Source organism: Phalacrocorax carbo, chromosome 1 (genome assembly GCF_963921805.1).
Source record: "Phalacrocorax carbo chromosome 1, bPhaCar2.1, whole genome shotgun sequence".
Lineage (NCBI taxonomy): Eukaryota > Metazoa > Chordata > Aves > Suliformes > Phalacrocoracidae > Phalacrocorax > Phalacrocorax carbo.
In genome coordinates, this window is record NC_087513.1 from 137,743,756 (window position 1) to 137,771,427 (window position 27,672).

A 27,672-nucleotide genomic window follows, 5' to 3' on the forward strand; every position below is an offset into this window, starting at 1 on the left:
TACTAGGTTTCAAGGGTCCTCATACTGTTGTATTTATTTAGACTGCACGTTCTAGTAGTGCAGGCTTGGGCACCAAAAGGTACTATGTACTACACTTTGCCATTCTGGGCATAAAGTACTAAAAATTTATTGTAGAAATCAAACCAACTGTTTAATAAGATTGAATCCATCATCCCTAGAAATTGTCAGAGATACAGAACTACAAATACATTTTGGTTTTATTGAATGTAGCAAGATACAATAGCATACAATCTCATTACAGAGCCAACCGACAAATAATTTTGCACCATCCAAAAAGATAGTTCATTCTAAAACCTGAAGTCATGCACGGAAGAATAGTAAGATATACTGTAACGTAATAAAAAACAATGTAAGAAGAGCAATGTATCATGGTGTCTGTCATTAAGTAACACTATTAGGAGGTTCTAGCAACGTAAACTATGGTTAGTATCTGAGTGGTTTCTCTGTTGTGCACATTGCAGTGTATACTCTGAAAGAACAAAGTTTGTTATGTAGAAGTTAAATCTTCTTGTTTCTCCTTTATTTTTTTGTGAGCTACTGAGCTATTCAAAATCATGTAACTGCAGGGTGTTTTCAGATGGAAGAAGTACCTGGGTTCCAAAAGAGGCACTGGTGTGACTATTCAGAAATATCATGTTAAAAATAAACCATCATAAAAATTGCATTGAATTGACTCCGTGACTCTAAAAATGCACTCTAGGCTGTCATTACCATTAAAGGTGATGAATATGTTCTAATTCACTGGTGATTTTCTGGGTACAGGCATCACTCCACCAACGCACTTCAACTCTTCCTCCCCATGAAAAGGGGACTCAAATAATTATCATCAGGTGGCAATGCAGATCCACCACGGGGCTAGCGAAGGCGCACTTCATTTGGAGTCTGCTGACAGATTCAAACATTCTGCAAAATTCTTTAACGCAGAAGCATGCCATTAATTTCAATATTTATTACTTTCTATGAAAGATAAGTGACTCAACGTTCGGAAGGACTTTACAAGGCTAATATTTTGTCCCTGTCTAATGCTTTCTTGCTTCGTGATGTGCCTGCCTATTATGAGACTAAACTTATTCCAAAGAATAAATTAAGCAATAAGACATGACAAGCAGCGCATTTGTAGGCAATTTACTTACCACCTGAGGCATGCTACAACGGCTCAAGGCCAAAGGCAGAGTAACTTTAACCATTCAATAAATGCAATAATGACCGAACTGAAACGCACAGCATTGGGAGACTTATTTCTATCATGATATGGAATTTATACATAGAACCAACTGCTTCTGTGCATTTAGTGGCTGTTATTAAATAAATGGTATTGTTGCGAAACTTCTTCTAACCATTGCTCTGAAAATGCTGTCCGATACAAAGTATATGTAGATGTTTTTGTACATTCTTCTATGAGCAGAAGTTGTTTGTGAAATGACAGGACTACACCCCCCCAACTGTAGGTCCAGCATCAGTTTAATAAAAAATCAATGCAAACGTGTAAATATAAAATGACTGGGCAGCATAGGACAGGACAGATAATCAGCCACTCTAGAGATATAGCAACTGGCCTGCACTATCCTTATCACATACCAATTAATTAAGGTCTAGTTGCAGAAGCAATAAAGAATTAATTTAAAATAATTTATTTTTTCTAACGGCACTACCTCATCTCATTCTGAAGAGACCATGCAGAGACCTGTGGCTGTGCTGCTGCGACATTGTTTATTTCATTGCTCCAGCTTTAATGAGTAAAACAGTGACATTATTTAGGTTTGTGATGTATTCGCAAGTCACAGTAGAGTTCACCTCTCAAATACATATTACGACAAGCTGGCTTTAATTTGCATTCGGCATACCAACAATTGATTTTTTCCCACAAACTCGCTCTCTTTCTGCTCTGCTTTGTAACTACATGGTCTGATCCGGTTTAACGCTGGTGCGGAGAGCTGCCTTCCATCCACATCCCTGAAAACTCCAAAAAATTAACACAACTGAGAATAAAAGATGTGAAGATCTACTCGTGAGGTTGAAAGACTGGGCAGTAAATTGTTTTACAAGAAAGCATAGCACCTGTTTGTTCTGTCATCTTCATTCTGCTCTGATGAGTCTTAATCTGTAAGGAGGGCTATTTTCAAAGACGAAGATAAGAATAGTAATTTCAAAAACTGAGAACTAGCTACTGGATCCTCTTCTCCTGTCTCTTCCACTCTATTCCCCCCAAACACGTGAAAAGAAATCCATCCATAGCTGAGTACTGAATATGAACACACATAAATAAAAACAAAACCCTTTAGACATCAGCACACTGGTGTTTTCTATGTTCATGAGCAAATGAATGACATCACATACAAACTCTTGGATGTTAGAGACAGAAACATATAGCTCTGGGACACGCTGCCACTGCTCCTGATGCTGAACTGGAACATGCTAGCAAAAATCCAGACAAGGCTATTGTTATTTTCTGAGTTAAGAAATCATATTCTGTAAAGATGTTTCTTACAGTTCAGTCCAGGCAAAATGTAACTTACAGTCTCATACTGAAAGAAGTGTATTTGCGTTCCAATTTACATCAGTCCTTCTTTTCAAGCATTTTACATTTTTCCTGTATTTTCCACAAAACACAATCCTGCATAATCTACACAATATTTAAAAATATTTAAAATACAAGTTTAAAATTAAAAGACCGTAAAACCAGAGTTACTACATTAAGTCAAACATCCACTTTAGCCAGTATCTCTTCTTTAACCATGACAAAAGTAGATACCTAATTAAGAATGTATGAACAAAGCAAAGACACAGTGGTACTCTCCCAGCCCCCAACAGCCTACAGCTCTGGGACCTCCTGACGGGTCCAGGATCAAGACACACCAGGACGTGTTTTAGTGGAACATTAATGCATACTCCTTGCAATTTATGACCACAGACAAAAATCCTGCTGTAGATTCTAGCATTCAACTCCTTCCTTTGAACTTGGCCCAAATCCAAAACCAGAGAAACACGCAAATACAATGAATTTGCACACTGAAGCCAAGCATGAGAACTGGGGATTTTCACAAACATTTATTCATCAAATCTGAAATCTTCATGTATATGTAGAAAAGTAGAATTTGTAGAGGTGATAGACCTATCAAAAAAATAACCGGAGAAATACTAATGCATATTTCTTCCTTTTTGAAAATCTGACCTTAGGAATATTGTGCCTCTGGTAAAATGGTGTTCTTTTCATGTGAGTGTAATCACCTGGCATTGTGCCTAAGAACACACCCAAAGTATGCAGTGGTCTTGAGGACAAGCCCATCGCTCACTTACATTCTCCAAACATTCAGTCTTCAGACTTCTGTGAACTTCCTTCAAACCAGGGGGACAGAATTGCTCAGTTATTACTGAACAATTCTTTATTTTGGAGACGAAGTGCCAATGTCTTAGGTTACAGCTCCTGCTGCTGCACCATCTACCTCATCCTAGCTGAATAATTAAATACCCTTTAGTCCTTCTGACAGTCCTAGACTCAGCATGGCTGTTAATCAATATCACATAAAAGGGAATTAGGCTGAGGCAACTGTTGCACAAGGCAGAATGGACAAGGCAAGAGGGAAAGAGATCTCTTTAGAACAGAAGACTGTTTTTCTGTATTTTACAACATGCCCTACCAAACGTGCACACATTCTTGCGAAGATATGATGCATACACAGATGTGCGGGGGAATCAAAATTAACCTCAGAGATTTGTTACACCGTAATGGCAACTAACAGTCACTTCTCCTTCCATTCTTTCCTAAATTTGCTGTCTTCACATGTTTCGGGGATTGAACCTCTCAGCACAAACATATGTAAAGTATTCAGTTTACAGGGAAAATTTGACTGTGTTAAACCATTTCTGAAACTTCTACCATGCGATTGCTAAAGGGAAAGGTAAACAAAAGAAAACATTTAATAAATACAATCTGAATTCTGCTCATTGCAAAACATTTAGGAAGACTTATGTTTCCAATAATTTGAGGAAATTCCTAGAATCTCGAAACTGGCCACAAGTTATGTATTTTTTAATTCTTTTCTTGTTCTGCAATGAATCAATAGGGTATTAAGAGCAATCTTAGGCTGATGGTCCCAACAAACGAATGATTCACATGAAGGGGTGTAAACTTTCCCCACTACGTTCTGCCACCACGCTTACACTCTGATCTACCCAGAGAAACGGAGGCACAGTTCCCCAGACTCTTCAACAACTCTTTTTATTATTCAAGAAGCACTTGGACAACGCCCTCAGACACATGGTGTAAATTTGGGGCTGTCCTGTGCAGGGACAGGAGCTGGACTTGATGATCCTTGAGGGTCCCTTCCAACTCAGGACATTCTATGATTCTATTCTATGATTCCTTTCTGATTAAATATTCCAGTATTGAATTTAGAAACACTTCAAACTTCCTACCAGGACAAGAAATGAACTCGCCAGTCAAACAGCAGCATTTTCAGGTGCTTAAATAAAGAAAATTAACAGTGATGATGATACCATCAAGCCACTGACTTAGAGGTGAAAGACACTGTGTACTCTTCACACTCTGTTCCAGGTGGCCCCCCACATTTCACATTTAAAGACCTGGTATTTATAAAACACATTAATTCAACTTTAACCCATGCACACTGTAAAAATAACAACTCTGAGTAATGAGGAATCAACAGCGTTTCAAATGGAAAACATTTACAAAGCAACTGATTATTCTTGATATACCTTCTGAAGCATTTAGCTGAAATTCAATTTTGCAAGAAGCTAGAACAGTATATCCCCCCCAAGCACTATCGGTAATGGGAACAGAACCTGTATGTTCTATATCTAACTTACAACTTATTTCAATTTTTTTTGTCTCACCAAGATTTGCTTCAAGCTGTAGGAAGTGTGCTCTAGCTAGCACCTCCCTCAAAACAATCCAGAAGACATATTCCATACAGCACACGGTCCACACACATGAATCATGGAGAGAACAGCAAAACAGCTTCAAACAAACCTCGGGTTTTTTAGTTTCTTCAGTCCCTTCCCTGGAACTGTTCAGCCTCAAGGAAGGCTGGCCAACTTTTGGCTCCCAAGCTGGAGAAGTGATGGTGGTGTGCCAGAGCTACGCTGCTGAATCAGCTGGGGAAGGCACTAGCAGGAGGAATAGGGCACCTCTGAGTGTGAAAGGAAGCAAGGCAGAAGGGGCGGCCACAGCCAGAATGGCCATGGCCTTCTCTACGTGCCCTGAGCTTTAGCTGTACGTCCAGCCTAACCTCCTTCTGAAAGGTGCAAACGGTGCCTTGCTGCTGTTATCTCCCCCTCCCAGAGCTCACCCACTTCACTTCAGCCAACACCCTACGTGCTTTGTGGACCTTGGCCAAAAAAACTTTTGGTGCGGCACAACCACTTACAACATTGATATTTTAGTTATTTTTTTCAGAATTTCTTAGTACACACTGATTAATATATAATGAAATACAACCTTTACACCAACTTGATACTGCAACTTGCTTACCGTGAAGCTGTGTTACATGCACACCTATGGGATAATTTGTGCTAACCCACATTTACTACTTTTACACACCATTTAGCTAGAAAGTAACAAATGACCCCTTCTTATATAGAGGGTCGTAATTTTTAAAAAATGGAAATTAAACTTCAATCAAAATATAAAAAAATTCCATCTTTAAAACACAGTAAGAAATCTTGAAACAATACCTTACCAGTTAATAAAAGTCTATGTGCATGACACATAAATTGTGTAGAATGTGCATGACCCTTAATAAAACAGTTCTGCATTTTGAACCAATTCAATACATACAAGAGGAATTATCTACAACTAGCAAAATTAACTGAATATTTCTGATCCCTACAACCTCAGAGATTTTAAAGCCATCAGATCTCAGCCCCTCTTTCTTAGTTTTCTAATGAAATTACTAATTGAGAAAAGGTAGGGGCTTTCCTGACTAGTAATCTCCCAAGCAGTTTCTCATCTTTAAGCTATTCGTTAAATTGATAAGCGGAAATGAAGAAAAGCTCTTCACCTGCTGGAAAGGCTACAGCTGCCAAATGTGGGGTTACTACCTTGGCCAGTTCCAGGGGCTTTGTTAGAGTCTTCTCACAGTTGAGTTGATGATTTTCTCTACAACTCCAGCAGCAAATACTGTCTGAATATTATTTTCATTAGATCAATAAAAATAATAAATTCAGGACTTAATAGGTCCCTATTTTGTGTGGGACTTAATAGGACTTACAGGTCATGATTCTGCATTTCATATTAAATGGCGAAGAAAATCTGTTCCATTTCCAGTAAAAAATCAAAAATTTTATTTTTAGGAGATCCATATTGACTTGTGATTCAGCAGAATCTCCTCATGATGCAGCAATCATCTGGAGTGAGTGCAGTCTGTCAGGAAATACTGCTGGACTTGCAGAACATTGATTAAAAAACATGTCTTAAAGATGGAAATGGTAAGTGCAACTATAATGAAAGCATCCAGAGAAATCCGAGCAAGAGACTAAAGACAAAGATACATAAATAAATGCGCAGCTCAGTTCCCAAAATAGTTTACATTACCAAACTAATCTCTCCTTCTGTAGGGTCACAGCCAAGTGTCATTGTACTTGTAATCTAAACTGAAGCCAAAAATAAATATATACAGAAATAATATTTAAAGAGCCCAAGTATTCCACCTTCAAAACTTGATTTTGTATGATTACTCTAGGAGATCTCTAAATGCAAAGTAATTAAAAAAAAATACATTTGATGGAAGTACAAATTCTTCCTTAAAATTGGATGTCCCCTAAGTGCCTTTATTTAACCCAAAAGACCATAATGCCTAACAATTTAGCTCAGTGTACAAAGACCTTATTTCTCCCTTCCACCAAAACAGACCAGTCTGTTAAATGGGCACCTTTGCCCCTTGTCCAGCCAGTTTTCCTCTGACACCTTCCTCTTTTCTGTATTACAGAAGCTCTGGCTGAGATAGGAAACTGCTTGAGACAAACCTTCCTTTCGTGTAGATTGCTATGCCACCAATCAACAAATACACACTACCAGTGCCACCACTACAGTTGGCTTTGTCTCGAAGGCCTATTTGTTTGCCTCCAGTTTCCACTAGAACTCAGCTGCCTTAATCCCCCATATGCTACTCACCTTACTTCACCGTGTGCCAATTCTTCATGCTAAAAGGCAGCCTGTACATGTATGGAATTTTTTTTTAATTATGTCTCCAACCTACCAGCTGTCAAACTCTACTTGACATTTACAATAGTGCCTGCAGAGTAATCTGTATCTATTCCAGTTTTTTCCACTGTGAACTACTCTTGCTTTTACTTTATGAATTCACTTTCATTGTATAATCCTCATATAAAGCTTATCCTTATTTGGATACATCTATATTGTGGTTGAATATGAAAACTGAAATAAAGAAACAGCACATTCTTTATGATGATGATGAATTGCATGTTATGTATTGAACAACAACTCTTCAGTGTAGCAGGCAGAATGCATATTCTTCTCTCTCAGTTCAGGCATTCAACCATCACTTTGGACTTTGGGAAAAAAAGCTAAATTAAGTTTTCAGTGAAGCTTTGCTATAGATTTTGCTATAAAGTAAAAGCTGTATCAAGCAACCAACAGGCAGCTTAAATCCCAAATGTTTTCGTGTTCTGCATTTAAGGGTGGATGATAACTTTGCTCTTTTCTTTTACTGCAGCTCTCAACAACAATGAGCAGTCTCAAGAGATGAAAATAGCTTCTTAGTCTGAAAATCATATGGAAAAAATCAACTGCCCTTTAAAAAACTTATAAATGTCTGGACAAACTTTTCCCAGATTTTCATTCTTCAGTTATTTAATGAACATATGGCTATTTATTATGTGAGCTACACTTGTAGTATTTCAAAAATTAGTTATAAACATGCCTAGAGCTACTCGGCTCCTTGAGGACTATACTGACCTCACTCACTACCCTTCCAGTATTGTTTGCTTTGGGATCTCTTTGAGAGTGAACCCATGTCCTTACTTCAGTGTCTTCTCTCTGCCTTAAAACTTACCGTAGTTTTCTTCTCTTAGCAAGAACCTTATAACAGATTAATTTCAAGAAAGATCGTAACATCAGATACCAATTACGACAAATAAAAAACTCAGCCAGCCCACACAGCTGATTAAAAAAACACATAAAATGAATGCAAGCTCAGTTATATTTTAAACTAAGTATTTAAGGAACAATGAGGAGTCGATCATTTAGGTTAGTTAAATGTAGCAGAAGTTAATAGCTGGGTTGATGTCTTTTTGACAGGTACAATATAGACATGTGTCCAAGCGAGGCTCCTATCAAAGTCAGGAGACAGGCACTTCTGGAGCGTGATACAACTGATGGGTGAGACTTTGCCCGAGAAGGAGAGAAGCCATGTGCGGGGAGCACCTCCGCCTGAGTCAAGGGTGGCTTGGAGGTAGACAGACACCTGTTACCTGAGGTCTATGTAACCAGAGTCATTAGGTGAGATGATCCCACCCCAAAGACCCTATGTTAGTAAGTAACAGGCATACAGCTAAGAGACTAGAAATAGTGTCTTCTACTTTTCTTCCTCGTGTATGTATGTAAATGTGTATGTGTGTAATTTTTTTTCCAAACAAAAAGATTTAGGTGGCATCACCCTGAAAATCCAAATTAATCTGATTCCATGTTTATACAGTTTATTTTACTCACTGTTACTATCTACGGGGTTTAATGGAACTTCTCATGTAAATATACTGGTTTGCTCAAAATTCCTTCCTGTTTAATGGAGATTTAATTCAATTCAGTGTATCATTTAACTCAATAAATGGTAAAATGACAGGTTTTTTCCTTTGCAGTCAACATAAACTGCAGATGTAAAATGTGTATCAGAAGATGGCACTTTTTTTACCCCGTCTTCTAGCATTTTCTCAAGTACTCCAGTATAATGGTTTTTCTACTTTTCCAATTCAATCCTACTGTAAAAAAAACACAAACCCAAACGTAAACACTGACTGAAACATGCACGTTGCATGTAACCATAGTTTCAATTGAAAAAGAAACTGCTCATTTCTTCAATTTCTTCTTAAAGTATATGGAATTACTCTTTGTTTTAAATGTTCCTATTCATGGCTAATTGTATTTTATACTTCATCTGGGGATTCCACAGAACTCTGTCCTTGACTCCCTTATTCTCCACTCACAAGGGAATCTCATTCAAAAGTGATTTTAATTATCACTTATGAAAAGATACTCTGTGCTCCAGACTTGCCTCTTCTCCACTGAAGACCAGAATCCTCATCCATTTCTGATGAGATCAGGACTTTTGGCTGTCAACTCCAGAATAATTTTGAACACTCAATACTCTTTCTCCCCTTGCTCTGTAGCCCTTCTTGCTCCCTGCTGCTTTTGTTAAGTACTGTCAACATCACAGTCATCTTGTTTGCCGCACAGACTTGTAACCCTTGATAACATTATCTTTAACCTATACTTTATTCCAGATCTCCATCTGGAAAAATCTCAAAATTTACATAAGTATGTTTGTTTTTCTACAGAATCACAGAATGGCTTCAGTGGGAAAGGACCTTCAAAGATCAGGGTTGGACTAGATGACCTCTAAAGGTCCCTTACAACCCAAACCGTTCTGTGATTCTATGATCATCTAGCCCCACACCTCTGCCAAGGGGAAAGAATTCTTCCACTAGACCAGGTTGCTCAAAGCCCCATCCAACCTGACCTTGAACACTTCCAGGGATGGGGCATCCACAACTTCTCTGAGCAACCTGTTCCAGTGTCTATCTAACACCTGAATCCAACTCTTATTAATCACAAAATTCATGCATAACAGTTCTAAGTAACTTATGACCACTATCACCTCAAATGCAAGTTGGTTGTTTTTTTTTTTCTTTTTTTTTTCATTTTTAAGGCCTTTCATAGTCCTTCTCTAACCTCCTTTATCTTATTTGCATGTTAGTGCCCTTGACAACTTATTACATTTTCAAACAGTAATCTTCATGTTTCTTGTCATGCTGCCTCTTCTATTTGGAAAATGTTTGCTATAAACATCCATTGAGCTACTTCACTAAGGTCCTTCATGTTCTTCTTCAGAACTTCAGAAAAGATGAACATTTTCTATGAAAAATGTTGCTTTGGAAGAAAACTAATATGTGCTGTTCTAATGAGGAAAAAACCTACTACTTAAATTCAAATACAATTTTAAGCTATTTTATTCCTTCAGATATGACTTCCAAAACAAATGGGAAGAATGGCTACAGTTAAGGGACTCCAGTGACTTGCCACCGAATCTGTTCAGCCTACCAGTGTTATTCCAGATTCTCATCCTGAAAATTCATTCTGGACTTGAAAGTCAAACAGACTTTCTCTGTTACGGCTAACCAAAGTAATCAAGATTTTCCACATAAAAATTTTTGCCACCACACCTGTTCTGATTCCATTAACATTAGAGGCAGCCAGGATAAGGTTTGGCTCTATACTTGGAATTTAGTTAACGATCTAGTTGACATCTGAGCCAGAAAATAATTTAATTTACAATTCTGTAAGCATTTCTGCATTAATAAAAAAGCAGTACACAGGAATTCAGCACATTAAAATACAAAGAACGTGAGTATCTGATCCACCAAATAAGAGACAAACAAATTAGAGTATGGGCTTTCAGTTGTGTAAAATAAAATTTTAATTGTTAAACTTTTTGTACTGTATGCTGTCCTGAACACAACATGATTCCTTGCTTGTTCATGTTCTTATTGTATCTGATTTTAGTGTATGTTGTTAAAAAAGGCAAAAACTGTAATTATATCAGAGTGTATTCAGACAAAGTTTTATGGCACAATGAAACCCTTTGAAAGCCTGGTCTCTCAAACACCTTCGCATCCCCCTCAGATGCTGAACCTAGGTGACACCACTCCTGGTTATTTCACATTTAACCCACAGGCTCACTACCACCAAGGAAGGAAATTCCAAGATGTGCTTCAAGAAGCTTTCCAAACAAAGAGCTCGTCTGACAGATGTTTCAAGTTTTAACATGTCTTCCTAAGAAAAGCTACACAGTCTTGAAAGTTTTCTAACTTGGGCAGCTACAAGCCCTGGGTGGAATTTCTACAAACCCATGCGTGGCTTTGTGAGAAAGGCTTTTGATCATGGACATCGGAAATCCCAGGGCAAAGACAATAGCCTGCTAACTTTTTATTCTCTGCTGTTTCACAATAGCTAACAAAATCAAGATTAATTAACACCTCCTCAAAAAAAACCCCAAAACTGGGACAGGTCACAGTCAGAAGGTTTTATTTAGGTAAACTTCTGCAATGTTTTTATTAGGTAACAGGGAAATCATCAAAGCAAGCTTTTAACATATGCACCACGCTTCTACAAGCTCTTTTGCTTCACAGTCAAATTTACAGCTTATCTAAAAGAAACTGGAAAAAGGCTCCATAGGAGCAAGACTGAAGCACCATATCAGACCAATAAAATGCTTAAAATAAATATGAAATATCCCAAGAAATCACAGTTGATTAAGTAAACTTTCCTAATGTGGTTACTTATGCTTCTCTTTCCTCACAGGAGTTAGGGGTTTTTTTCCCACCCTATTTGCATACTTCTCCAAATTCAGGCAGAACTGATTAAGCGTTACAAACGTGCATTGTTTCTTCTACTCTTTCTCTCCGTACATACTGATTTATTTGTAAGAGAAGTGTATTACTGGCTTATGTCCTCCTAAAATACAGCAGACAAGATGAAGAAATATATCCTTTGAGATGACTAACAATAAATTTAATATTTAATAAGTGTTGTGGACAGTATTAAATACAGGAGCAGACTACAAGATTATCACATTCTCATAACTGTAACCCACGCATAGTTTGCTACAGGTTATCAGATGTGCATGTGGGCAAGAGGACTGGGGGGGAATTTTGATTTACAGGGGTTCAGTTATGGGAGATTACACAGTGAGGAGAAGCACTGGGATGAAAACGTTCCCTATGGTTACCCCCATACACACCCCCTTCAGGATGACTGTTCTGGGTTTTAAAGAGCTCCCTCAGAATTTATACATATGAAGACACAATAATTTGATGTAGAAAGTTCTGCTTTAATTTAAATTAGCTCTTTGTTAATTTAGAGAAGATTATTTCTAACATGTGAGTTTAAGCTTTTCTCTTACAACCAAGCTGCTTCTTGTTTTCAGTTGAAACAAGTATTTTATCCTGTAAATTTACTTAAAAGAATTTTTCTTTCTCCTTCTAAAAAGGTGTGTGCCATATTTTCAGTTCATGTGTAAGACTTCGGTTAACTGAATTGTAAGTGCTTTTAGCATATGAAAATCGAAGCAGTGGATTTCATGATACGATACATGACATACATTGACAAAATGAAAGAAAAATTAACAATTTATACCCTATATTGCCAACTAATGGTTTCTTAATGGCACTAGAGAAAAGAGAAAAGAAAGTGGAGGTTTTAATGTTAAACTAGGCATCGAAACCACTGAACAGCAATCGCTGTGGCCCTATTGGAAATGGGGAACACCAAGAGCTGATGACATTCCTTCTTTTCCTGCTCTGCCTCCAGCCCCCAGTGAGACCCGCACACTCATGTCAGATTCCTTTATTCTGGAAAGACAAGACCAGAAATGATGTGGTATCTTCTATATATGTGCTAAGAACCCACTAAAAACAGACTACCAGGTTGTTTCTGAAAACCTGGGGGAACAGTGTTTTTCCAGAACACAAATGTGTTCTAGATATGAATTTCCCAGGTTCACAGGGGGTTGGTACCTTGTCCTGCTAATGCCTCACTGGCCACTAACACTGACTCCAAATGAGAGATGAACACAGTCTATAACAGTGCCCGAAACAGCGTCATTTAATCCTGGTACTAAGACTACAACAGCAGCACTAGTCAATACTTCACAGCCGTTTGGGGCCACATTGTTTTGTTTATTTTGATACACACAAGCGCATGCACACAGTCCAGCACCACTTCAAAACAACAACAACAAAAAAACCCAACACGGAAAAACAAAGCCTACAACAAGTCGAACACTCTAACAAAGTACCAATCAGTCTTATCCCTCGACAAAACAAAACCTTAATCAAATAATAAATAAGTAACCTAATATCTCCTTCTGCCTTAAATCCTTCCCCATTCCTCGCCAGCCCCCACTTCCCTTGAAAACCAGATGGCCCTGGCAATATGCCCTGAAGGTCAACAGATGCACCATGTCTCTGGATGAAGAAAAGGTATATAGTATCTTTAATAATCTTTCCAGATGATAAAACTGGAAAGCACACAGAGAAAAAAAAGCACAAAAATGTCTACAGCAAGGAAATAAACCAAGCACAATTACTGGGTTAAAATATCCAAGACGCCAATGAAAATAAAAGCCAAGTAGTGAACTCTTATTAATGCTATGAATAATAAATAACAAGTGAAAAGATTGATTTTTTTTTAATTACTGTAAGAAATTACATAACGAAAGGATACTGGATAACTCTGGAGACTGGTAATGGATACGGCTGCTTATTTGTCATAGCTGTCAGAAGTTATGTATTTCAAGATTTCCATGTTTTTCTAAAATGTGCCCGTCTTTTGGCTTCATAGCAGATTGTGTCAGCGGATGAGTAGACGAACGCATGCATAGGTGAATAAACAGGTGAACAATTTAGCCTGGAGTGGCTTGGCTGAGGCTGCACTCAGTTCCAGCAAAGTATGCCTGAAGAGAATCAAATGAATTACAGATTAAGCTATTCCAGATTTTCACTGGTGAATCTGAGGTCCAAATCCAGGTCTGTGAATCTTAATGTGAAAACTGATTCTAGTGACAACATTACTGTGCTCCACACTTTCTGTGTTCTGTTACTTCCAGATCAAATTTCTCCAAGTTACTGACAAACACAACTTTTTAACTCCTCACTCTATAAGTAAAACAGGTAGAAACTTCCCTCAGAACCTCCCTGATAAAATATTTTATTCTGCTCCCTGTCACAACTGGAAAATTGTATATTCTTTACCTTTTGTGCGTGGGTACAGTTGTGATTATCACTGACTGCAGTATGACTCCCTGAGTTGGATCCCAAGACAAAACTGCATTTTAAGGCTTAGTAACTGAGCTTCTGTAGACATCCTATAACTTACTACTTGTAGGAATAGAGAGGTATACCTATGCAGATATTCTAAGCCCATGGCACATAAAAAGTAGTGCAAATTAACTTAGCACTCTTTCCTCAACCAGAAATAACTTGTTAGCCACAGTAACTTGCTCATGTGTCCTTAGTTCAAAACTCTACGCTCCAGAAAAAGTACAATTCAGTTTTATTTCCTCATCGATTTGTGGCTAACAGAAATAGCAACAAACAAAACCTCTCCCAAGTGTATGCATCAATAAAGTACCCCGAGTAGCTACATTACAATAAAAGTGGCCTCTTTTTGAGTAGATTTATGCCGCTTTTTGAAATGAAACTTTTTGTACTTGTACACAAACAATATAATAAAGCCTAATCCTGTCTGAAACCACAATCATATGAGTCAAAAAGCCTTCGGCTACCTGCTGCTAATAGCACAGTGCTAATGTGGATATGTCTGGGGCCAAAAGGTGTTAATAACCTTTAGTCTTGGACTGTTATCAGCAGTGCAAAGTAGCTTCCACCAAAGCAAATGATGAAAGCCAGACAGTACTTCACTGGCAAAGCAGACAGGCAAGCAGCAATAACATATCCACTTTAGATTAAACTCTAGTGGCCAGAGTTTCTAAAGTAGGTATGACCTTCAGATGTGAGGACCTGCCTCCATCAGAAATCCTCTTCTGGCCTAATGGAGATGCCATGTATACAAGAAGGGAGTGTTTCTTCACCATCAAGGACCCGCCATCTTCCTCGATGACACTAGGTACAATGATAGAAGCACCCACAGTTTGGCAGACAGGGCCTCAGCCAGCATTTTTTCTGGTCCTGAGGGAGGGTCCTTTCCCCTTTTTCTGGTCCACTCCTCATCAGCAGGGCCCCATGGTGTAGACCAAGCCAGAAAGGGCTGCCATGCTTTCAAGGGACAGCAAACTGAACTGCAAAACAAGGCATCAAGACAATGCTGGGGATGTGCTGTCAGTCTCAAAAGCTAGACTGAAGAATGCAACACACAGGCATACATAACGAAGAGCAACTGAAAAGCCCATAACGAAAAAAGAGAGGAAAAACAAAACAAACCATGCGACACATGCTTCATTTTTTATTGTTGTTTTCTGCCACCAGTTTAAAGAGAGTAGAGGTCAAACTTGAAAGCAAGCTCTGCCTCTGGCATTCTCAATCTAGAACCGCCAAGTGAAATAAAAGACCCATTTGCAGACTGCTTAGGCCTCATGCAGCCCTGGGCACACATGAGCATCGCTATGGAATTTACTTGGTAATGTTAGTGAGAAAATCCATTTGAGTGAGAATATTCTTTAAGACAAGTTCTTTTGTATGCTGGAGCTGTCAACATGCTTGTGACTTTTGGTCTTCTGAGCATCCTTCAGACTCCCTCATTTAAACACTCCGGAAGTAGTACCAAATGCAGGAGAGAAGACGATGAAATTTCCTTCCCAATGAGGGGCTTCAGCATTGTGCTCACAAGCACATTTTTCAACAAATCCTTGTAATTTAAATGTATTTGCTTTGTATTCAGGTGGGCATGCAAAAGTATCCTGACTTTCAGTATTACTGAAGATACGGTAATACTATGCTCTTGAAGAAGGTTTAAAAGTCCTGAAGAAAGTTTTTCTCTTCCCCCCCATGGAAGCCAGAACACGTGCAGTATACTAGCACTTGAAAGCCCAGCTTACAGAAGCCAGAGGGGGTATGTATCAGACAGAGAGACTCAATACATCTTATTGTAGTATTGTAAATGTGCACTCTATTTAAAAAAAAACTAGCATAAAATGCTGAGAAATTAAAGCTATTAATCTGAATAATTTTATTCATTTCCATAATCCTACTGTAAAGTCTGTGGAATCGGTAGACAGACTCCATAGATTTTTTGGTGTGAAAAAGGAGTAACATCATTATGTCAACGGAGCACCATTACAATCTGGGAAAAGCCTATTACTGATGAAATTGAAAAATAAAGCAGCGTGCATGTCAGCCTAGCAAAGCAAGCAGCTGATTTCTGTGTTTGATTGTGTGGAAAGGGAGAACTTATACGAGAATAAAAGACTGTTAAAGCTGTTCCATTTTTAGAACACAGAGAATGCAGAATTGTAAACATTTTACAGTAGGTCAGGTTCGGGGCCTAACATCGGCAGCCTAGCATTCACATTGTGCAACAAAAATGCCAGCAGAGATGTCTCCAAATCATTATTAATCCATTGAAATATTTACTTGGCAAGACAGAACATCAATAACGTTATCTTGTAAGTTTTCTATTTTTAAAATACTTGGAATTACGTTAGATGGGCCTGATGTTCAAACCACTTTGTTGCAAATTTTTTTAAAAGATAAGCAAAAACTCCTCATCTGAATTATTTATTCTTCTCTTCAGAATTACAAGCCAGTGAATATCGGTATAAAGAAGCTTGGAAGCATCCAATCCAGCCAGCTGTTTTCAATATATAACAAGGGACAGGAAGCCTTAATCAATAATAATGTATTGTTATTTGTATTAAACTGCTGCCATGTGTTTTATTGGCAAGCTGATATTAAGATCTAGAAAAATCCAGACGAAAAAAGAGACAAGATAATCCTTGTCCCCAGAAGTTATAATGTAAGAATAAAATCAGAGATACAGGATGGACGTTTTCTGGTATATGAAAAGTATAACAAAACAATGCGTGTGTCTCCAGGCCACACTGCAAAGGAGATACTCGTACAAGCTTGAGTACTGCAAGATGCGCTATATCCCACGTTATTTAATTTCTCCTGTAGTAAAGTATAACTGGCCCAGGTAAAGCACTGCCCTAACGAAGCTGCGCTGTTTTGCTAACCATGCTAACTTGGGCTTCTGTACAAAACCCCACACTGTGCAGTGCTGTTACAGCCAATAAACAAACATTGCTCAGCGTTTTTAATGCGGTAATTTGTTGTTCTTTGTTTTAAAGTAGATACCTCTTAGAGTCACCTGATCAGACTGTCACACTCTGCCCAAATTCATGTTGTCACAGACCTTGTGGGACCCATCCAAAACAAGGGACATATGAAAGCAGGCAGTTGGGTAACAAGCCTGCTCCAAAAAGCGCTGCAGTGGAGCCTTGCTCAGAGGGAAGGAGCAGCTCTGCCAGCTTCCATGCTGGCACAGCACTATGAAACAGGTATGCTTTCCAAAGGGCTTCTCAAAACAAAACCTGCAGTTTTCTTTCCAGTTCCATTTTCAGACTCCTCTGCTCCAGTTGTTAAAATGACAGTGGCAGAAAAATAAACATGAAGCAAACTGTAATATCTCCTACAAGTAGTGTACCTCCTATTCCTTTGATACACACAAAATTTGAATACGTAGTTTCTTGAAAAAGCCTTTTTTCCCCCCAATACAAAAAAAAAAAGGTTATCTGGACAGCTGTAGGAAATACAAAGGAAACACAGTAAGGGTTTAATTCACAAGAATACATCTTCTGTCTGATATTGGTACAGCTGCAGTGACCTCTGTGAAGCATTTTCCTTGGGCTTGCGGCAACACTGAAGCACAGCTGACCTCTGGAAGAGGGAAGCAGCTATGTGGGCACCCTTGTGTTTCCAATCGATGTTCAGCGTAGCATCCACAGAATCAAGAGGTGTTTTAGCATAGATTTTGCAGTGCTATGTCTATGATTAACTGAGAAAAAGGGAGTCAACACATCCCTCTCCAGCTCCTCATTACAAAATGAAGGGAGCACACTACCTTTTGCATTCAACTGATTTGGACTGCATAGGTTGTGATTATGCTCAAAAGCAACATCGGCCCTGCAGAAAAGGCTTATTGCCCTATTGTGCTAAAGAGATGACAGGGAAGAAGAGGAAGAGCCTATTCAAGGGAAGAAATGAGCCCTCAGAAACCGATGTACAGCAGTGCCACAATATTGATATTGCTAGTGGTTACCTGAAAACAACACTTTTGAAACACTGCTTGGAAGCTGTTAGGAAGGCCACAGTTAAAGGCAACCTGCCTGGCTCTGTTTGGTTTTCTGTTCGGGGCTTTTTCCCCTACTCTTTTCTTTTTTCCTCTCCCTTATGACTACAAACAGAGGCGGATGATTATAAGCCCAGCTGTTAAGAGCTCTGGTGGTTTCAGACCCCAGAGCCCCGCTGCACAACCCATCAGGCAGAAGAGGGTTACATGAGCACAGGGCCACGGGGCTTCCAGGGGAGCTCACAGGCTAGCTCGCATTTGCATGAGCAGCTGATGAAGAATTAAGCCCAGCAGATGAGTACAGCAGATAATTGTCACATCTTAAACCATCACAGCTAAATCTACCAGAGTTAAAAAGAGTCATTTATGTTAAAGGTCCAAATGCGAAAGCAACTAAATACTCTTTCTTTAAAGACTTCCCATGGTAGTCCAAATAAGTTACTTTCTTGCTCTGCTGGAGTTTAGAATTCCTTATACAATTTCTGCCTCTTTCAACAGGATACTGAGAGAATTAATTCATTAAAGTATCAAGATCCTTTGAAGAATGGAAGGAAACAAACTGCTGTAAAATGCTAGTACAATTCGCTAAAAATTGTATCCCGCCTAACAATGGCATAATGCATTTGAACAGCAGAGAATTTTGTAGGTGTTTATTCAGAGGGATCTGTTTTGTGCAGATCATTTCTGCATCAATATTAAAAGCTTCTTGGCCTAGAGATACTTCAATCTAATGGTTAGACGCTTTTCTATTTCACATCACATGATATCTACTTATAATGCAATGTTACGTCACTCAAAAGGTGAGAAAATGAAGAAAGTAATTTTTAGAAGCACTAAATACTTCAGAAAATACTTCATTAATGTAATCACTAAAAAGCGAGTGATTACAGTGCCAGCACCTTACCAGACAAATTTCAAGCCTAAAATCTCACATTTTACATATATTTTACATATACGCATGTGACAGGCACAACACGCCTATCTCGGATGGGTTCCCAAGGAGCACTGGTGAGGGTTTGGAACGGCTCCTTTCTGCCCTCCTCAGAAGGAGCCACCCTTGAAGCAGACCAGCCAGAGTCACAGCACCGAATGGCAAACCTGCAAGGACTAAAGTCAGGCAGCTACCTGGAAAGAAAAAGGATCCTTCATAGTGTATTTATAAATGCTAAATGGCCCGGGAAACTGCTGAGAGATTTCTCATGCTCAGATCCTCATTTTCTCTTGCGTGGTCATCCCCGGGACAGCTCTGGAAAACAAGGCAGCCATTTTCTCATAAGCTGTTACACTCAGCAAAGCAGATTGAAGTGCTTGATAAGCTGCTGTTCTCTTCCGTGCCTGCAGCGATTGGAGGGGAAAAACAACCCATCACCCACAAACAGGTACAACCACAGCCATTTCTGTACTTGCCTGGTATGAGTCAAGGCGCAGCGCGCAGATGGGGACGGGGGAGGGGAGGGATGGGGAGGCCTGGATGCAAACACATCAATATGCATGGCAAGCGCCAGTCCCACCCCAGCTGCTGATCCCACGGTTGGTTCATCCCTGCAAAACCTTGCAGACCCGGCTCTGCATTTCCAAAAATTAACTGCCACTGTTAGAAAATACGCTGCTTTTGCTGAACCTGTGGGTCTAAGATACTGCCTGTGCATGCTGTGAAAACGCCTCCAAACCTTGGGGTCAGTATGGGAAGAAAGTGATTTTAGTGTGCAATTGGCAGGCACACAGGCACACACGCCAGTACACGTGCACCCGTATGCACACACAAACGTGACATCATTTTTATAAGCGACATGGCTGTAAGCAACCTCTCTCAACCAATCTGTTGGGGGACCAGACTGTCAAAACCACTGAGCACCCCACCTCTTCACAGTGTACAAATCTGGATATTCAAAATCACTAACCACTTGAGAATATAAAGGGCTGTCCCACATGTAAAGCAAGAAGCTATGCCACCTATACTTAAGAGTGCTTGTTTTCTGTTATAATCCTCTTTCTTGTAATTTTTGCAAACCTCCCTATTTTGCAGCAGTGAGAAGCCCTGTGCGCAAGGAGATGTCTTTTCAGTCTCATGCTAAATATGTTCAGACTTAGGTACGCTCAAAGCTGCTGGGGAAAAAAATTTCCCACCTAGGTTTTGTCAGCAGAGACAGCTAAAAAGCAGCTGCTAAAGTCACCTGCTACCCCATGCACACTGCAACATGCATGCACATGCAACAAAGTCATGCTCCAGACAGGCCCCAGCAGTCTGGGTGCCGCTTGCCCAGCTGGACCTCAAGGAAGCCCAACTGTTGGGGGACATGTGCCTCCATCTGGCCACCTCTGATGGCTTCTGCTTGCCTGGCGTGACCGTGCTGTGCCAGGCTCCTTCTCTACCCAGAGGCTGCGCAAACAGAAGGTGATTCCCCAAGGCCACCATGCCTTGGGCCCCATTTGACCTACGCAGGGTCTGCCAGACCCGCCTGGCTTGGCTCTGCTGGTGCAAGGCACATGTAATTCATTACTTCTAGCTCAGACATCTCTCTCCAGTGGCTGGTCCACATGAGAGAGCAGTACAGTCCTGCTATTTAAGGTACTCATTTAGGTCAGCTTAACAGCTTTTGTCATGCAAAATCCCCAAACTAGGACTGCTGACAATGCTAGGTGTTTTTAGCATTACACTTAGTAAGTTTCCCTTTTTTCTACAGAAAACAGCAGAACAGCCAAGGAGATGACACATAAATGAAAATGCTGTTAAGACTGCAGAGACCCTAAATATGAGAAAAGCGCACCTGAGCTGTCAAAACATAAAGCGCCTCCTCTCCTTACCTTCCTCCAGCCAGAGGCACAATCCTGCTCTGACCTCTCCCTTCCTACCACCTCCCTGGGCTCTGGGCAGCTCCCGCTACCACCCGCCACCACTCCCACGCTGGGGAATGGGCAGCAGGTGAACTCAGGCAACACTAACAAGGACACTTCTTGCCCTAGTACCTGCTCCAGCTCTTGATCGCGAGCATTGAGTTTTCCCCTGCAACCTTTGCATTTGTACTTTCACACGTGCTTGCTAAGGCTGTTTTTAAACCAAGATGGTACCCAACCCATCATTCCCAATGTTGCAAACTCTGTAACTGTTTCCCAACGTTACTACATTACTTTACACCATGCTTTGTAACGGGGCTACTGTAAAGGATGGAACTACACCAAAGGTGACTCTCACTAGCTTTGCAGAACTCCAGTATGACAGAAAGTCCAAATAAACACAAATAGAGCACCCGTCCGTCAAACACATGATCAGTCACCAAATCAGTCACGAAAGCTACTGAAACATAGCCACGTCCTACACAATTAGCTGGTGGAGAACACTTCCCTTCTGTGACCATTGTTTTTTACTGGGTAAAGCAGTAAGTCTTGTTTTTTTGCCAAGTATACATGCACCACAGCATTTTTTTATATCTTTTATTTTGGAATGCAGGATAGTGTAAGTTTAAGACCAGAAAGCCTCCTCACTCCACTAAAATTCAAAGCATGTAAAACCACAGCTCTATCAATCATGCCATCTGTGCTAGAAAGGCCATTCTTTTCTCTCTTTTTTTTTTTTTTTTTCCACAGGACTAAGATATCATGTGCAGGTGGTAACATCTAAAAATATATCACAAAATATATATGTAAAACTAGACTAGTCCTTTTCTTGGTCAAAACAGTAAGTAGAAATGAACCCATGCTGATCTAGCTTGTACCTCTTGGCACTGGAGGTTTTCTCACTAGACCTGCAGCCCTTGTGCTGAAACACAGCTTTCAGAAGGGAAGCGCACAGTTCCTCACACCTGTTTCACACCATCAAACCAGATAAAATGGCTTGATGTCTTCCAGGAAGGAAGATTTCAGCGGTGGAGCGAGGAGTCAGGCAAGCACCATATGGCCAGAAGGGAGGGAAGACAAAAGTGAGGGCCGAACCACCTCTCGCAGCAGCAGCAAGAGTTACGTTGGCTCAGCTGTGTTGTCTAATCAAGTATTCTAAATAAATTAAGACTGAAGCCAATTTGTACACATGAATCTTTGTATTTATAAATGGACCTAAATATTCCACAGTAGTATTCCATACGGTTTAATTCTTGTAGTACATGGACAGAAACCAAGGACTGGCTCAGCTCATTAGCCACAAAACATGCAGTTCTATCAGGCAAGCTTTTGTCCAGCAGTACAAAAAATGAGCAGTGAATGAATGAACCCCTTCCCGTCCTACAGAACAGTGGTCCCCAATGCAGGAATGTCGGTTATTGTCAGTTAACAGTCAAGATGTTCTCTCAGTTGTTTGGAACCGTCACCTGGTTTGAGCTCCAGCCTGTTCAGGTATTTTTATAACAACAACAAGAGAGGGTTATTGGCATCAGTCATTTGGGTGATAAGACTGCCAGTGTCTGTAAATCATTCTCACGCATCTTCCCAGAATCCTAAATTTCCTGCAGGTTCTAAAGAAAACAGAAAGCTGCTTCCTCTGCCTGGAGAGCATTTACCCGGGTTTTTATTTGGGCAGTGATGCTGGAGCGGAGGCAGGGTGGCTGCAGACACCGACTGAGGTAATTTTCCACACATGCCTACCTCACCTTGCCACATAGATGGCCGAGCTGCGCATCATTCAGTTGCCCAGGACAGCGATTTATAGCCCATTCTAGGCAGACTGGATCTGGCATTGGTTGGCTTTAAAAAGGCGCCCAGTAAAGTGAAGCATTTCAGCAGTGACTCAGCGTTGTGTATTAATAGCCAGCCTAAGCTTATTTAAGACCCTACTGTTGCCATGTGTCAGGGGCAGGGGCTGGACCAGACTGTTGATCTGACTGGAAGCTCACCTCACAAACAAAACCATTTTTCAGCACTGCCCAGCGGCACAATGACAGCGCCGACAGCGCCCAGGGAGTGGGAGCACAGGGTCAAGGAGGAGAGGAGAGAGGGCAGGATGGGCCTGTCTGGAGCCACTGCATTTGAATCGGCTCGGGTCAGCTGCAGAGAGGCTGATTCCCTTGGGCCACAGGAAGAAGTGGAGGCCGAGAGGCTGCTGAAGTTGTGAAGAACTGGGCTCCACAGATGTCTTTACACCTACCACACAAAGTGAACAGAACAGAAAACAGTGTTTAGAAGAATCTTGTATACTCAGCCTGCATGCATATAAATACCTGTGTTCAGAAATGAAGTGAATCAGCTCCAGGTATATGCTTTTGGTCAAACTGGAAAGCACAGGGAGGTGAGAAGTAGAAAAAAAATCACCATAATCTGATTAGCTGTGTAATTAAGACTAAACTGGGAGATCGATAAGGGAAACTATAAGGAGGGTTTTTTTCAGCACAGTATGCTGGAGAGAAAATGGGCAATCTGGTGGAAATCTAACGGGATAAAATAACAGATGGTGGGTAGACACCCAGGGGACATGGAATATGTTTAAAGATGATACTGGCTAACAGTATGATTAAGAGTATATGCAATATCACAATGCTCTAAGTTGAACAAGAGTATAAGTAGTAAGGCCATAAAAACCTTAATATTCTAGGTTCGTTTACATACTTTTATAGCTACCTACAAGACAAAGGAAGAACGCTAAGGAAAAAGCACTACATAATGCAAGTGTCTGGGATATTTTAGGGAATGGTTCCTGACCTTGTCTTGAGAAACACGGCAAACAACTATCTACAAATACAACACAAGATACCACACAGAGGACAAGCAATTAAATTAGTCAGAAAAGATCTAACACTAAATAATAGACTCAATGTAAAGAAAATAAAATTTGAGTTACATTTCTGAAAACAACTTAGAGAGCAGAACAAGCTGCAAGTGGAGCCATGCAAACCACCATCATCTGGGCAACCTGAAGGCTACCTAACAGTACATCGTTCCACCAAGCCTGTAAGAACTCTGGAGGAAAAAGCTAGAGCAGTCCCTATATATTTTTTCAAACACAAACACACCAGTAACTTCCAGCAAAATCTTCCACACCACCCACTCTTCTTCCAGTTGGTACCCATGCAGGAGTATGGCTTGCAGTCTGTAAGCCAAATACACAACTCAGGGTGGCCTCTCATGCTCAGGCAACACTTTCAGTTTTCTCCCAGGTACAGCCAAGTTTGCTTTACCAGTCGCATGAAACCATGGTGGTCCTGCGCCTTCCAAATATTTGCCAACAATTAAATAATACCTATAAACAATACAGTCCAGCTGTAGAACTGCTTATATCTCCATAAATAAATAAACATTATATATATAAACTCCAGATATATACAGATAGATAGATGGATACATACATACATAGAATAGAGAGTGTTAAATGGAGTAGATGTAAACAAATGATCTAAAAAGACATAAACCAATGCTGCATTATTATAAGCCAGCTATTTATGTAGATTTATTTTAAAATATGTCTGATTGCATTCATAGTACTGATGAAGAGAACTGCAACGCACTAAACATCATTAAACACTTAAGTTAAAATTCCTCCTTCATCGTCCCATCACAACCACTGCGACTTCACTTTGCCACCCAGGACAAGAATAACCGCATAACCTGAAGGTCAGAAAATTCCTACTCCAGTATGAAAGCAAGCAAAATAATTTCCAAAAGCAGAGCCCTCTGCCATGCACAACCCTCAACTTTCAGCTCTCCCATCTCCAACTGGCCCTAATTTAAATTAGAAGGCTGGTAGCTTTAGCACTTCAGCTGATATCAATTACCATTATATCATGCAAAGCACTCCCTGAAGTAATCAGGAACCAAGCTGCTTATGGAAATAGTGTAAAAACTGCACCAGAAATGAAATAGAAGCCAGTACACAGCAGAGATATAACCAGCCCCTCTGTAAGAAAAAGAGATTTAAATGGGCAGCTGCATTCTGCATCAGCAGAATTACAACCATTTCTGAGAAGGGTTTTAAGGTGCATAGAGAGGTCACTGTCTTCCATAGATTGGGTTACTGCAAAGCCAATGGATAATAACTATAGCAAGGAAGCAACTGGGTACTGGACTGCCTCAAAACAGCTGAGGAGAAAGGATAAGCCAGAACGATGCTGACACTGATGGGGCATCAGAGCAGGCATCGTCCTCTAATTTACTCAAAGCTAGCTCATTAAAACTTCATGGTGTTTTTACAACCATAAAACCCAATAAACCAAGCCCCAAAACAGAGATTTTTTATTTTTTATTTTTAAATTCTAGACCAGGAAAATGGTGAGAGGTAATAAGCTTGGGCCCAATTAAATGTGATGTAAGGAACCAACAAGAAACACACTTAGGAAGCCAAAGTTGTAACAGCCATCTTGCATTGTCCCTCTTGTGTCTGTTCTCTGTATCCCACTTAAGTGGCTTTTGCCCAGGCATGAAGTATTTTGTTTTCACGATGCTTAAACCAGTACCCATGACTTGTCATACAGGGCAAATTTGCTCAACTGAGGAGCCAGTTAAAGTCATTCAGGTCCCACCTTAGATGTACTGAAAGGGCAGATATAGATCGGCTTCCTGGCACCCTTCCATTCTACAATTTCCTACCACTATTACACTGATGATTCAAATCTAATTTTAACCAGCAAGTAAGCCTTCTGCTGTCAGCAAGCATTGTTCCAAGACAGAAGGAAAATACTTTAAACACATTTTCGTGCCTTTCAACATCTGCATTTTTGTATTGCTTTTGTTCCTGGAGAGGGGCACGGAAAAGGGAAATAAGGGAATCACTTCCCAAGGTAGGGAGCTAAGATATCAGTGCTGTCACTTATAATTTCCTAAACAAGCCTAATTTTTCCAAACAATACATGGGTAGAAGAAGGGTATTATTAATTTAAGAACTCATGCTTTGAAAGCCTAAAAAACTTACTACAGTAACAAAGCAAGTTTCAAAAACATATTCCCCTAAGGTCACATAAAAATAATGGGGTTCGCTTCAAAAATACAAAAACATTTTCCACATCCTTTGGTAGAATTGAATCCTGTACAGCCACAGTATTTAATATTTTTTTAAATAACTAACTATATGCATCTCTTTACAGCTAAGTCTGTGTGTAAATGAAACTTCTCTGCCAGTTTAGAAAGAATCTAAACATTTCCTTGGTTGTATACTATCTCACAAGAGGAGACCACTCACCAGGTTTCTAAGTGTTGGCGTAAGAGATCAGAAAAAGCAAAAGACTGAGTATTCTTTTACCTATTTTCAGATGGCCTTCAAAAGCAAATTCACCACAGAATAACGAAGAGCTGAGTTCATTAGTTGTACAGGAAAAGAAGTCATACCATATAATGTGCACTGGTAGTGAAAAGTTGCAAGAGGTAAGACATTCACTGAACATAATTAGTTCCAAAGATTATTGTAGAAGAATGACATAAACATGGTTCCAATAACCAAAGATAAGACAACAACAAGCATAGAAAAGTCTTCCTGACAAGGAAGAAACAGGACAGTTTGTTCCAAGTTACAGTACAATCACGTTAGCTATGTGGCACATCCTGATGTTTATCTCATACGATTTTAGTAACCTAAAACAGAATATTAAAGCCCTCTGCATGTCTCCTAAACAAAGCAAATGCTGTACTGTGGTGCTGAAATATGTAAGTGAATGAAATGACATACGTAAGGTGCTTCCATTACCCAGAATTCATATTATAGAAGGTTATTTATACATTGGAATGGGAAATACTTAATAGCATTTAACGTTCTCACCAGTATAGAAAATATTACATGTGTAACGCACTGCCTTGTTTTTACAGCCTGTGTAAAATACAGTGCTACACTGTTGACTGAATGGCAGTAGGCAAAACATGGGGGATCAAGTGTTGCAGTCGTCTTGGACAGACATTATGGAACCTGTGCAAGGTATTTAATTTGATCTCTCTGTTCAAGTCAGTGGCATTTGCATTCATTCACATTCAGCAAGTTAAAAAAGCTAAGATTCTTTCATTTCTTCTTTCCTCTCAAACTCCGTTTGTTCTTCTGTGGCATTATTGCCATAAATAAATTGTTACATTTAGACCAGCTGTGATACTGCCAGCCAATTTCACTGCAGATAAAGGTCAAGGAAAAAGTTATTAAAAAACAAAATAACATTTTTTTCCAAATTCTCTAAGTAAAACATCAGTGCCAAGCAATCAAGTCAACTTTGAACATCGGTCAGTCCTTACAGGGCTCCTAAGCAGGCTGTGTGTTTTATCTGCCATAACAGATACACTGGGCAGAAGGCATCTGGTAACTTTAGGCACAAGACAAATTACTGAACTATTTCTCCTGTTTCTTGCACAGTAACTACTGTGTTGCAACTGTCCTCCATAAACAGATGACTATCATCTCAGCTAAATAATATGCCAGTAAGAAAGCCCTAACCTTAACTGAAGACCTTCATAAGCAAGAAGAGAAAAAGAGACCAGTACATTATCTGAGTTTCCTCAATAACACAAGTTTTGAAACTCAGATATGCAATTCTTGCATCAGCTTAACTTTGAAACATTGAAAGAAATCTGTATTTTAGGAATTCATCTGAACAGGATGAAAAAAATTCAGCTAAGGGACAATTCCTCATCTAAATTTCAACAATTTTTCAGTTTTAAAATAGGAATGAATATTGGGGGAATACCAAAATCTGTTTCCTGTT

The 27,672-nt window shown here is 39.8% G+C and overlaps 1 protein-coding gene across 3 annotated transcripts in view; it reads right to left on the reverse strand.

The window, feature by feature from the left end:
* The window catches only part of TBL1X (transducin beta like 1 X-linked), a 200,575-nt gene that overhangs the window by 107,406 nt on the left and 65,497 nt on the right, over positions 1-27,672 (reverse strand). The window contains exon 1 of one of the 3 annotated variants that reach the window (XM_064437201.1): positions 5,012-5,030. The exons of the other annotated variants lie outside the window; for them this stretch is intronic. The gene's annotated coding sequence lies outside the window, so the exon portion shown is untranslated. Of the gene's footprint in view, positions 1-5,011; positions 5,031-27,672 lie in introns of those variants that run through there. 3 annotated transcript variants of the gene reach the window in all.